The 13,681-nt window shown below is 44.2% G+C and overlaps 1 pseudogene; it reads right to left on the bottom strand.

The window, feature by feature from the left end:
- Nucleotides 1-1,216: 1,216 nt before the first annotated feature.
- Nucleotides 1,217-5,806, bottom strand: LOC133658611 (protein FAM222B-like; annotated as a pseudogene).
- Between the last annotated feature and the right edge of the window lie 7,875 nt (nt 5,807-13,681).

The following is a 13,681-nucleotide window of genomic DNA, read 5'->3' as shown; positions in this document are numbered from 1 at the left end:
AAAAGTGACTGTTTTTACAAAACATTTGTTTTGAAGGGGGAATAGCCAACTTCCTGTAGATTTTAGCTGAAGGATGTCATTGTATGACATCTAGGTCTAAGTGAGACCTACATAGAGGTTTTTGTTTCATGTCGCTATGACATTCGTACTGGAAGTTACAGGCAGTTTTGTCAGTGTTTTCTTCCTTGGGGGCGCTAGAGTGCATTTTTGAGTTTTGGGGCTAGGTTTTTTTTTAGATCGCAATTTTCGCCAGTCCTGATGTGTGTGTCAAATATGGTGAGTTTTGAAGCATGTTAAAGGCCTACTGAAACCCACTACTACCGACCACACAGTCTGATAGTTTATATATCAATGATGAAATCTTAACATTATAACACATGCCAATACGGCCGGGTTAACTTATCAAGTGACATTTTAAATTTGCCGCTAAACTTCCGGTTCGAAACGCCTCTGAGGATGACGTATGCGCGTGACGTAGACCGGCGAACACGGGTATGCCTTCCACATTGAAGCCAATACGAAAAAGCTCTGTTTTCATTTCATAATTCCACAGTATTCTGGACATCTGTGTTCGTGAATCTGTTGCAATCATGTTCATTGCATTATGGAGAAGGAAGCTGAGCAAGCAAAGAAGAAAGTTGTCGGTGCGAAATGGACGTATTTTTCGAACGTAGTCAGCAACAACAGTACACAGCCGGCGCTTCTTTGTTTACATTCCCGAAAGATGCAGTCAAGATGGAAGAACTCGGATAACAGAGACTCTAACCAGGAGGACTTTTGACTTCGATACACAGGTGCCTGTGGAGAACTGGGACAACACAGACTCTTACCAGGATTACTTTGATTTGGATGACAAAGACGCAGACGTGCTACTGTGAGTATGCAGCTTTGGCTTCTAAACATTTGATCGCTTGACCGTATGTGCGCAACTTTTTTTTGCGTATGTACGTAACTTTTTTAAAATATATAAGCTTTATGAACCTTGGGTTAGGTGAACGGTCTTTTGGGCTGAGTGATTGTGTGTGTTGATCAGGTGTTTGAATTGTATTGGCGTGTTCTATGGAGCTAGGAGCTAGCATAGGAGCTAGGAGCTAGCATAACAAACACGCAGGTGTTTTTATGCAGGATTAATTTGTGGCATATTAAATATAAGCCTGGTTGTGTTGTGGCTAATAGAGTATATATATGTCTTGTGTTTATTTACTGTTGTAGTCATTCCCAGCTGAATATCAGGTACCGTGAGTATGCAGCCTTGGCTGCTAAACATTTGATAGCTTGACCGTATGTGCGCGTCACGTACGTAACTTTTTAAAAATATATAAGCTTTATGAACCTTGGGTTAGGTGAACGGTCTTTTGGGCTGAGTGATTGTGTGTGTTGATCAGGTGTTTGAATTGTATTGGCGTGTTCTATGGAGCTAGGAGCTAGCAGAGGAGCTAGGAGCTAGCGTAACAAACATGCAGGTGTTTTTATGCAGGATTAATTTGTGGCATATTAAATATAAGCCTGGTTGTGTTGTGGCTAATAGAGTATATATATGTCTTGTGTTTATTTACTGTTGTAGTCATTCCCAGCTGAATATCAGGTCACCCCCGGCTCTCACAGCATCTTCCCTATCTGAATAGCTTCAACTCCCCACTAGTCCTTCACTTGCACTTTACTCATCCACAAATCTTTCATCCTTGCTCAAATTAATGGGGAAATTGTCGCTTTCTCGGTCCGAATCTCTCTCACTTCATGCGGCCATCATTGTAAACAATAGGGAACTTTGCGTATATGTTCAACTGACTACGTCACGCTACTTCCGGTAGGGGCAAGCCTTTTTTTTATCAGATACCAAAAGTTGCAATCTTTATCGTCGTTCTATACTAAATCCTTTCAGCAAAAATATGGCAATATCGCGAAATTATCAAGTATGACACATAGAATAGATCTGCTATCCCCGTTTAAATAAAAAAAATTCATTTCAGTAGGCCTTTAAGGGGGTCAAATTACAGCTCAAAGAGGCGGCGGTATAATAATAATAACTTTTGTTTTGAAGGGGGATTGCAAACTTCCTGTTGATTTTTGCTGGGGGTTGTCAGTGTATGAAATGTAGGTCTAAGTGAGACCTACATAGAGGTTTTTGTTTCATGTCGCTGCGACATTCCTACTGGAAGTTACAGGCAGTTTTGTCAGTGTTTTCTTCCTTGGGGGCACTAAAGCGCATTTTTGAGTTTTGGGGTTAGGTTTTTTTATTAGACCGCAATTTTTGCCAGTCCTGATGTGTGTGTCAAATATGGTGAGTTTTGAAGCATGTTAAGGGGGTCAAATTACAGCTCAAAGAGGCGGCGGTATAATAATAATAACTTTTGTTTTGAAGGGGGATTGTAAACTTCCTGTTGATTTTTGCTGGGGGTTGTCATTGTATGAAATGTAGGTCTAAGTGAGACCTACGTAGAAGTTTTTGTTTCATGTCGCTACGACATTCGTACTGGAAGTTACAGGCAGTTTTGTCAGTGTTTTCTTCCTTGGGGGTGCTAGAGCGCATTTTTGACTTTTGGGGCTAGGTTTTTTTTATTAGATCACAATTTTCGCCAGTCCTGATGTGTGTGTCAAATATGGTGAGTTTTGAAGCATGTTAAGGGGGTCAAGTTACAGCTCAAAGAGGCAGCGGTATAATAATAATAACTTTTGTTTTGAAGGGGGATTGCAAACTTCCTGTTGATTTTTGCTGGGGGTTGTCAGTGTATTAAATGTAGGTCTAAGTGAGACCTACATAGAGGTTTTTGTTTCATGTCGCTACAACATTCGTACTGGAAGTTACAGGCAGTTGTGTCAGTGTTTTCTTCCCTGGGGGCGCTAGAGCGCATTTTTGAGTTTTGGGGCTAGGTTTTTTTTATTAGATCGCAATTTTCGCCAGTCCTGATGTGTGTGTCAAATATGGTGAGTTTTGAAGCATGTTAAGGGGGTCAAATTACAGCTCAAAGAGGCGGCGGTATAATAATAATAACTTTTGTTTTGAAGGGGGATTGCAAACTTCCTGATGATTTTTGCTGGGGGTTGTCATTGTATGAAATGTAGGTTTTTTATTAGATTTCAATTTCCGCCAGTCCTGATGTGTGTGTCAAATATGGTGAGTTTTGAAGCGTGTTAAAGGGGTCAAATTACAGCTCAAGGAGGCGGCGGAATAATAATAAAACGTTACAATAACAATAGGGTCCTCTGTCCCAAAGGGACATTGCGGTCCCTAATAAGTATGGTGCCCGTATGCTGTTTTTTTTTCAATAAAATACTGGAAAGAATAGAAATGTAGTTTTGTCTCTTTTACCCGATTATTAATCGATTAATCGATGTAATAATCGACAGATTAATCGATTATCAAATGAGTTGTTAGTTGCAGCCCTAGTTTAAGATACTAAATACTGGTATCATATGTGTTTATATTGTATCTGCTGATGTAATAGTGTAGTTGTACAAAAAAAAGACAGATACCGATAAAAAGAGGCCGATAGCAACATACGTCCAGATGCCAAATAAATCTGTCGATCTCTAGTGCGCACGTGTCAACCCAAAATGGAGCAGTCGCCATTTCCTGTCCAGTCAGTGTCCAATCCTCACGTTGTCGCTGCCAAGATGGCGGCAGTGTACCGGGAGGGCAGGACCACGATGGCTGATGCCCTTCAAGTATTTTGGGAAAACCTTTGGTGACGACGCCTCGGCCTCCTCGCTCGCCGTCTTTGTCTGATGTGGACCGCACAACAAAAGGAAGCAAAAGGCCAAGTCGCACACACAAGTGTTGTGGTTAGGACGGGGAAGGGGGCGGGGCTGTAAAGAAACAAGACATCGCTAGTCGATCACGTGATGTTTGTCACGCATAGGAAGGCGCTCGTGACTTTGCTACTTGTCATGTGACCGTGCAGTGTGGCGGGGAAGAGTTCATCATCGCTACAAATTAAAACTTTCACACACACACACACAGACCTGAGAAAATGGCCGCCCTACAGGTGGTCGGCCTTTAGCGGTAGGTGGGATGAAGACTGTGGCTGCCGCCGTGTCTGGCGTCCTGAGGCTGGCTCACAGCTGACCTGTCAATCATTTCCATGTTGGGCTCCTGATACCTGCCCATCACAAAGTCTCCTCCACCCAAAAAGTCCACATTGGACAGCAACTTGGACTGTCCGGGAAGACTTTCTTTGCCCAAACGGTACTTGGCCCCCAGGACGCGGCCCGCCTGAAAGCCCGCCGGGACGTCATGCGGCCCGCACCTGCTGTTGTCGGCGGCCCCCGGGGCTCCGCCCCATGACATCAGCTCGTAGTGGCTGTTGGCGTAAGGCGTGCCAGGACAGGTGACAGGGGACGGCGGTCTGGGTCTGTCCGCTCGGGCCAGCTTACAGGGGTAGCTGAGAGTCCGGGTGGGGAAGGCGCTCTCTGTGGGGGGCTCCATGCGGGGGTTCTTGCAGGGGTGGACTCCCTCGGGGGGCAGCTGCATGTGATGTTGGTTCCAGGCTCGCTGCTGGTGGTCCGTGGGAAACGCGAGGACGTTGTTGGCGGCAGCGAGGCTTAGCTGTGATTGGATAGGGGCGCTGGGCGGAAGAGCTGTACCAATGTCGGGGGGTCCCGCCATGAGGAAGCTGGACCCGGAGACCAGACCCACGTGGGGAGCGGACACCCTGGAGCTGGCGTTGATGAGCAGGTTTCGACTGATGGGGCTGGGGTTGGCTATCTGACCCTCACAGACGGATGTGGCGCCGGCACCGGCGCGCGCCTGACACAGTTGGTTGATCTGGTGCACGATGCTGCTCAGGTCGCCGGCTCGGTTCTGCTGCAGGCTGGCGGCCATCGAGAGAGGGATGGTTGAGGTAGACACGGTCACATTCGGAGGCGCATCCGAGTCGGGGAGCTTGCGGGGCCCATAAGCGCCCGGCGGAGGCTGTTGGAGGCTGCTGGGCACAGCCCCCGAGGCCTGGGGGAGGGACTGCTGGCCAGCAAGTCTCTGGGCGTGCTGCATGCCAGACAGTGGGCCTGAGTCGGACATGAGGCAAAGGTCTGCGGGCGCGGTGGGGAGCAACGCGTGAGACATGAGCAGCGTCTGATGCTGTGGCGTCTGCACGTGGGAGAGACGAGGCGGAATCCCAGCCGGCGGTGCGCATGAGCCTTGGTGCTGCTGAAGCACGTTGGGAACGGGCCTCTTGTGAAGCGGCAACGCGTGCGCCGGGACCACGTCACGCTGCTGCAAGGTGACAGGGAGAGCCATGCCGTGCGGCGCCTGAGAGCGGAAAGCGGCCTCCTTGAGGGCGGGGCACGGCGGCGGCGGAGCCTGCAGGTGCACGGCAGGTTGAGGAATGTTCAAAGTGCTTTGAGGCGCGTACGGGCCGCCGTGAGGATTCATGGCGGCACCGCGGAGGTTGCGTTTAGCGGGCGGGAGAAACACGGTCAGCAGGCCCCCGCGCGCTCGGACCAGGGGCGGATGGGGAGACCGGCGCTGGTTGGACCAGGACGTATCGAGCCCGTTGACGGTGCGGCGGATGTGCTTCCTCTGCGGGACTTTGACGCTGTTGGGAAAGATCTGGATAGTCAGAGGACAGTTGGCCACTTTCTTAGCAAAGGCGTCCAACTCTGCGGGTGTCGGACAGCTGGCGGATCTGGTCAAGTGTGTGTGTCCCCCTGCAACGCGGAGCAGAAAACAGGCGGTTGGACCCGAGCGAGGAGAGCAACAGGTTGCTGACGGACCGGTCGCTTACATTTCTGAAGCCCAGTGTTCATCTGCGTATGGGGGGAGAAACTGGAGGGCTGGATCACGTGATGGCGGCGAGCAGGCCAGCATTACCACCGTCACTAGCGAAGCATCGACCGTCGTCTCCGCACCTGAAGCCAAAAACAACAGGCGCTATGTCAACAACCTCTTTGGAGGTAGTGCTTTCTTTGATTGATTGATTGATTGATTGAAACTTTTATTAGTAGATTGCACAGTTCAGTACATATTCCGTACAATTGACCACTAAATGGTAACACCCCAATACGTTTTTCAACTTCTTTAAGTCGGGGTCCACGTAAATCAATTCATGGTACAAATATATACTATCATCATAATACAGTCATCACACAAGTTAATCATCAGAGTATATACATTGAATTATTTACATTATTTACAATCGTTGATATCAGCACTTCAGTCATCAACAATTGCATCATCAGAGAAATGGACATTGAAACAGTGTAGGACTGACTTGGTAGGATATGTACAGCGAGCGGAGAACATAGTGAGTTCAGATAGCATAAGAACAAGTATATACATTAGAAATACATTTGATTACCGTATTTTTCGGACTATAAGTCGCAGTTTTTTTCATAGTTTGGCCGGGGGTGCGACTTATACTCAGGAGCGACTTATGTGTGAAATTATTAACACATTACCGTAAAATATCAAATAATATTATTTAGCTCATACACGTAAGAGACTAGACGTATAAGATTTCATGGGATTTAGCGATTAGGAGTGACAGATGGTTTGGTAAACGTATAGCATGTTCTATATGTTATAGTTATTTGAATGACTCTTACCATAATATGTTACGTTAACATACCAGGCACGTTCTCAGTTGGTTATTTATGCCTCATATAACGTACACTTATTCAGCCCGTTGTTCACTATTCTTTATTTATTTTAAATTGCCTTTCAAATGTCTATTCTTGGTGTTGGGTTTTATCAAATAAATTTGCCCCAAAAATGCGACTTATGCTCCAGTGCGACTTATATGTTTTTTACCTTCTTTATTATGCATTTTCGGCCCGTGCGACTTATACTCCAGAGCGACTTATAGTCCGAAAAATACGGTATTTACATTTGGTTATTTACAATCCGGGGAGGTGGGATGTGGAAGGGGGAGGGTGTTAGTCAAGGGTTGAAGTTGCCTGGAGGTGTTGTTTTAGTGCGGTTTTGAAGCAGGATAGAGATGCCCTTTCTTTTACACCTGTTGGGAGTGCATTCCATATTGATGTGGCATAAAAAGAGAATGAGTTAAGACCTTTGTTGGATCGGAATCTGGGTTTAACGTGGTTAGTGGAGCTCCCCCTGGTGTTGTGGTTATGGCGGTCATTTACGTTAAGGAAGTAGTTTGACATGTACTTCGGTATCAGGGAGGTGTAGCGGATTTTATAGACTAGGCTCAGTGCAAGTTGTTTTACTCTGTCCTCTACCCTGAGCCAGCCCACTTTGGAGAAGTGGGTAGGAGTGAGGTGTGATCTGGGGTGGAGGTCTAAAAGTAACCTGACTAGCTTGTTTTGGGATGTTTGGAGTCTAGATTTGAGGGTTTTGGAGGTGCTAGGGTACCAGGAGGTGCATGTGTAATCGAAAAAGGGTTGAACGAGAGTTCCCGCTAGAATCTTCATGGTGCTTTTGTTGACCAGAGAAGAGATTATGTAGAGAAATCTCATTTGTTGTTTGACCTTTCTGATTACCTTGGTTGCCATTTTATCACAGGAAAGATTAGCCTCTACAATGGAACCTAGGTAGGTTGTTTTGCTTTTGCTTTGCATGAGCTCACAGGTGAGGTGACATTGCAAAGCAGACTGATGGGTCGCTACAAAGACTGACAAGATACTTTATCCTCTGTCATGAGTTGAACATGCTCACCATTTGGAAAATAATAAGGAACAAACAAGGCTTTGTCACAGGCCGGGTCACGTGGTCCTCAGAATTGGCTCAAATTGACTTGACTAGGAGTGATACTCAAACCCGGTTTTACCGGTTGTTTGATAAGAAAAGAACCGAGTCCTCTGACTCGAATCCCTTTTTGAGAACCGGTACCTGTTATCGAGACCACTATAGTGAAGAAAAAGAGTTGATTCTTTATTCAAATCCCTGGGAACGAATCCCGTCCCGACAAGAAATGCCCCGTATGACATCACAAGAAATGACGTCACGTAGCTCAGTCATTAGGCGCAGATAGGAAAAGCAGGAACAAAATGGACCGGAAAAAGCGCTCTAAGGCATGGCTTCATTTCACCAAAAAAAACGAGGAAGCAGCAATATGCAATTATTGCCAGGCTTCGCTCTCGTGTAAGGGGGGGAGCACAACAAGCATGTTGAAACATGTGCAGGCTGCGCATAACCTGAAAGTTCGAGAACCGTGTCGTGTCTTCGACACGTGTTGAAGAAGCGGCAGAGACGATAAAGAACGCCCCTCTTCTTCTGCCAGCTGCCCAAGTCCCAGTTACAGTGGCGGTGACGCCGGTGAGTAACTAACGTTAACTGTTGCCGGTTAATTTCCATATCTGCTCACTTGTAGTAACGTTACCTCTTATGTCAACCAGGACTGCAGTAATATTAGGTAGACTAACGTTACCTAAGCATAGTCAGCGGCTAACGGTAACGTGAGCGTTTTTGTATATGTGTCTGATAACGTTAACGTTATCTTGTAATCTACACCACGACAGAGTTTGCAGGTCTGTCTAATACACTAGTGCTTTCTTTATTTCTTTAGTTTATTTGGAACATGAACACACTTACAGTATAATACATTACAGTTTCATATCATTTCACTTTACAGGAGTAGGAAGAAGTAAAGCTTATTTAATCCTACCCTTTTCCCACTTCATAGCGTTTACAAATATATACATAATTTACTGACCTTTTTATAGTAAAATATCTGTGAATTAGTATATACAAGAGTTTTATAATTAATTAATTCAGTCATTATTAATATACTGAGATGAAGAATATCTTATTTTCAATAAGGTTGAAAGTATTTCTTATAATTCTTCTTCTTTCTACTTTGTAAGCACTATTCATTTGAACAACCTCTTAAAGTGGATCATATCGGTACAATGTTTAACTTCTTTACTTAATCCATTCCATCATTTAATTCCACATCATTTTAGCTCCTTGCAATTTAACCAAATCATCGAACTTTAATATTTTTGACTCAATAAATGAAGTGTTTGTATGTTCTCTATATCCAACATTATGTATCAGTCTAATTGATCTTTTTTGTAACACGGTTAACGAATGTAGCGCACATTTGTAGTTATTTCCCCACATTTCTGCACAATAACTCAGATATGGTATTACTATAGTAGCGAGCAGTAGAGAATGTGAAGTGATTTGTTAAAGGCCTACTGAAACCCACTACTACCGACCACGCAGTCTGATAGTTTATATATCAATGATGAAATCTTAACATTGCAACACATGCCAATACGGCCGGGTTAACTTATAAAGTGCCATTTTAAATTTCCCGGCAAACTTCCGGCTGAAAACTTTTCGATATGATGATGTTTGCGCGTGACGTCAATGGTTGAAACGGAAGTATTCGAACACATTGTATCCCAATACAAACAGCTCTGTTTTCATCGCAAAATTCCACAGTATTCTGGACATCTGTGTTGGTGAATCTTTTGCAATTTGTTTAATGAACAATGGAGACTGCAAAGAAGAAAGCTGTAGGTGGGATCGGTGTATTAGCAGCTGGCTGCAGCAACACAACCAGGAGGACTTTGAGGATAGCAGACGCGCTATCCGACGCTAGCCGCCGACCACATCGATGATCGGGTGAAGTCCTTCGTCGCGCGGTCGATCGCTGGAACGCAGGTGAGCACGGGTGTTGATGAGCAGATGAGGGCTGGCGTAGGTGGAGTGCTAATGTTTTTATCATAGCTCTGACGAGGTCCCGTAGCTAAGTTAGCTTCAATGGCGTCGTTAGCAACAGCATTGCTAGGCTTCAATAGGCAGCACAGCATTAACCGTGTAGTTACAGGTCCAGTGTTTGGTTCGGTGTCTCCTGATAGTAGTATTGTTGATCTGCTGTCTATCCTTCCAGTCAGGGGCTTATTTCTTTTGTTTCTATCTGCATTTAAGCACGATGCTATCACGTTAGCTCCGTAGCTAAAGTGCTTCACCGATGTATTGTTGTGGAGATAAAAGTCACTGTGAATGTCCATTTCGCGTTCTCGACTCTCATTTTCAAGAGGATATAGTATCCATGGTGGTTTAAAATACAAATCCGTGATCCACAATAGAAAAAGGAGAAAGTGTGGAATCCATTGAGCCCTTTTACCTAAGTTACGGTCAGAGCGAAAAAAGATACGCCCTGCACTGCACTCTAGTCCTTCACTCTCATGTTCCTCATCCACGAATCTTTCATCCTCACTCAAATTAATGGGGTAATCGTCGCTTTCTCTGTCCAAATCGCTCTCGCTGCTGGTGTAAACAATGGGGAAATGTGAGGAGCCCTTCAACCTGCGACGTCACGCTACTTCCGGTACAGGCAAGGCTTTTGTTATCAGCGACCAAAAGTTGCGAACTTTATCGTCGATGTTCTCTACTAAATCCTTTCTGCAAAAATATGGCAATATCGCGAAATGATCAAGTATGACACATAGAATGGATCTGCTATCCCCGTTTAAATAAAAAAATTCATTTCAGTAGGCCTTTAAACCAAATATTGTGTGTTTTTTCCATATACAACAACCTATCTGGACTCGATAAGAGAATCGATAAGGAATCGGTTCGATATGAGGATTCGATAATAGGCTCGAACTCGATCATTTCTTATCAAACATCAGCCCTACTTTTGACACAAGCTGACACTTACAAATCATTATCATGCCTTTAGAACAGCTCACTAACATTGCTGACGACTGTAAAATTGGTTTATTTCGTGGTTTAGCTAGTAATAAAAATATGTATTGTCAAGAGTTTTTACGCCTTTAAAAACAAGTAGCAAGCGACATCCGCGTCGAGCGTCGCAGTAAACAAGAAGGAGCCGCTTCTTTGTGCCGATAGCAGGCAGGCTAACGCTAGCCATTAGCTAACTATTGTGACAAAACGACGGGGCTCCGCGCGTCAAGGACTTACTCTGCTGGGCTCTAGGAGCGTGGGAGCTTCATCTTGCGGCGAAGTGACGCTTGACAAGATGACATTTGATCACGACGCGAGCATCCTGGCGAGTTGCTGTCTGGCGACGGCAGCCGCACTCACCGCGCCTGCGCACCCCCAGGCCCCATCTCTCGTGATAGGCGTCCGCAGAGAATGCCTGAACAATAATGGAAGGCCCTGAACAGGGGTGCGGCTCATACAATTCCAATTGAAAAATATATAGACAGAACAATAAGATCATATAGACAGCCATAAGTGTTTACATTTTGCTTAATATTTATTAATGTACTTGTTTTTTGTCTGGTTTTGTATTTGTTTTGTATCATCCCGTGAGGTGTATTTTACAAGTTTTGCACTTGCTGTGTTTGTTTGTTTTCATTATATTTGGATATATTTGTTTGGTTTGTATGATATCCATTGAATAAGACTATGTATTATGTTGAAGGGGGCAGGAAAATATACGATTTTTCTTCTTCCTGCTCCTTCTCAGGCATTGGTGTGTAAATGTGTGTTTAGTTTCTGAGGTTTGATTGTCTATCGATCAAAGATGCACATCAATGAAGGAGATAAATAAAAAAAAATTAAAATACATTAAAAAAAAAAAAAAAGAAATTGGAGAGAATTTTGAGGATGAAGGCAAACTGTAAAGCTGAAATGCTGCTAATAACACAAAACGTTATCGTTGAAAGATATTATTAGTAGAGATGTCCAGCCGATAAATGCTTTAAAATGTAATATCGGAAATTATCTGTATTGTTTTTTTTTTACTATCTGTATCTTTTTATTTTATTTTTAAATTAAATCAACATAAAAAACACAAGATACACTTACAATTAGCGCACCAACCCAAAAAACCTCCCTCCCCCATTCACACTAATTCACACAAAAGGGTTGTTTCTTTCTGTTATTAATATTCTGGTTCCTACATTATATATCAATATATATCAATAGTCTGCAAGGGATACAGTCCGTAAGCACACATGATTGTGCGTGCTGCTGCTCCACTAATAGTACTAACCTTTAACAGTTCATTTTACTCATTTTCATTAATTACTAGTTTCTATGTAACTGTTTTTATACTGTTTTACTTTCTTTTTTATTCAAGAAAATGTTTTTAATTTATCTTATTTTATTTTATTTTTCAAAAAGGACCTTATCTTCACCATACCTGGTTGTCCAAATTAGGCATAATAATGTGTTAATTCCACGCCTGTATATATCGGTATCGGTTGATATCAGTATCGGTTGATATCGGTATTGGTAATTAAAGAGTTGGACAATATCGGAATATCGGATATCGGCAAAAAGCCATTATCGGACATCCCTAATTGTTAGTTATTTTTAGAAATGTGTTTTGTTAATGTTGTTATACAATATTTACGTACTTTTATAAATTAGGAGAATCATTTCTTAGACACATGGGGGTTTTGTTGGGGTTTATTTTGCTCTATTGATTTATTTTTCTCGATTGTATGCAGGTGTATGTATGTGGTGAAGAAGGAGCTGAGCCGGAAGGCAAAGCTCTCAATTTACCATCCTCACCTATGGCCATGAGCTTTGGGTTATGACCGAAAGGACAAGATCACGGGTACAAGCGGCCGAAATGAGCTTCCTCTGCCGGGTGGCGGGGCTCTCCCTTAGAGATAGGGTGAGAAGCTCTGCCATCCGGGGGGAGCTCAAAGTAAAGCCGCTGCTCCTCCACATCGAGAGGAGCCAGATGAGGTGGTTCGGGCATCTGGTCAGGATGCCACCCGAACGCCTCCCTAGGGAGGTGTTTAGGGCACGTCCGACCGGTAGGAGGCCACGGGGAAGATCCAGGACACGTTGGGAAGACTATGTCTCCCGGCTGGCCTGGGAACGCCTCGGGATCCCCCGGGAGGAGCTGGACGAAGTGGCTGGGGAGATAGAAGTCTGGGCTTCCCTGCTTAGGCTGCTGCCCCCGCGACCCAACCTCAGATAAGCGGAAGAAGATGGATGGATGGATTGTATGCATTCACTTTGCTTGGTCCCCAGTTTTGGCTTAGTTTTTGCCCTGCCTGACAGAATCCTGGCCTGGAATTTAATCAATCAATCAAAGTTTATTTATATGGCCCTAAATCACGAGTGTCTCAAAGGGCTGCACAAGCCACGACGGCTCAGATCCCATATCAGGGCAAGAAAAAAACAACCCAATGGGATATAATGACAAACCTTGGAGGGGACCGCAGATGTGGGGACCCCCACCCCCTGGGCGACCGATGCAATGGATGTAGAGTGGATCTAGTTAATAGTTTGAGAGTCGAGTCCAGTCCATAGTGGGGCCAGCAGGGGATCATCTTGAGTGGAGACAAGTCAGCAGCGCAGAGACGTCCCCAACTGATGCACAGATGAGTGGTCCAACCCGGGTCCCGACTTTGAACAGCTAGCGCTTCATCTGTGGTCACCTAATATGTGCCCCCCCTCGAGGCAGGGCAGAAAAGAGACGGCAGATCAACTGGTCTAAAAGGGGGGTCTATTTAAAGGCTAGAGTATAGACTTTCGATCACTACAAAACGAGTTCATTGTAGCCGCTAACCCTCTGCATGATTAAAAAAAAAAAATCAGCACAATTATATTCATTTTTGTTTTGAAGGTTAAAGTGTTTTATATATTGTGCAGATCAATTTGAATGTATTATTGGTTATTGAGTTTATTTTATTTTATTTCTTAGTATAAAATGGCTCGAGTCGGTCAAAAAAAAATTTGTAATTCAAAAAAAGTTTAACTATTAAATTAACCAAAATATGACTTATTATATCTTTGTGGAAAATATTGGACACAGTGTGTTGTCAAGCCTATGAGATG

Source organism: Entelurus aequoreus, linkage group LG10 (assembly GCF_033978785.1).
Source record: "Entelurus aequoreus isolate RoL-2023_Sb linkage group LG10, RoL_Eaeq_v1.1, whole genome shotgun sequence".
In the NCBI taxonomy this organism is placed as follows: domain Eukaryota; kingdom Metazoa; phylum Chordata; class Actinopteri; order Syngnathiformes; family Syngnathidae; genus Entelurus; species Entelurus aequoreus.
This window is presented reverse-complemented; position numbering and strand designations above follow the sequence as displayed.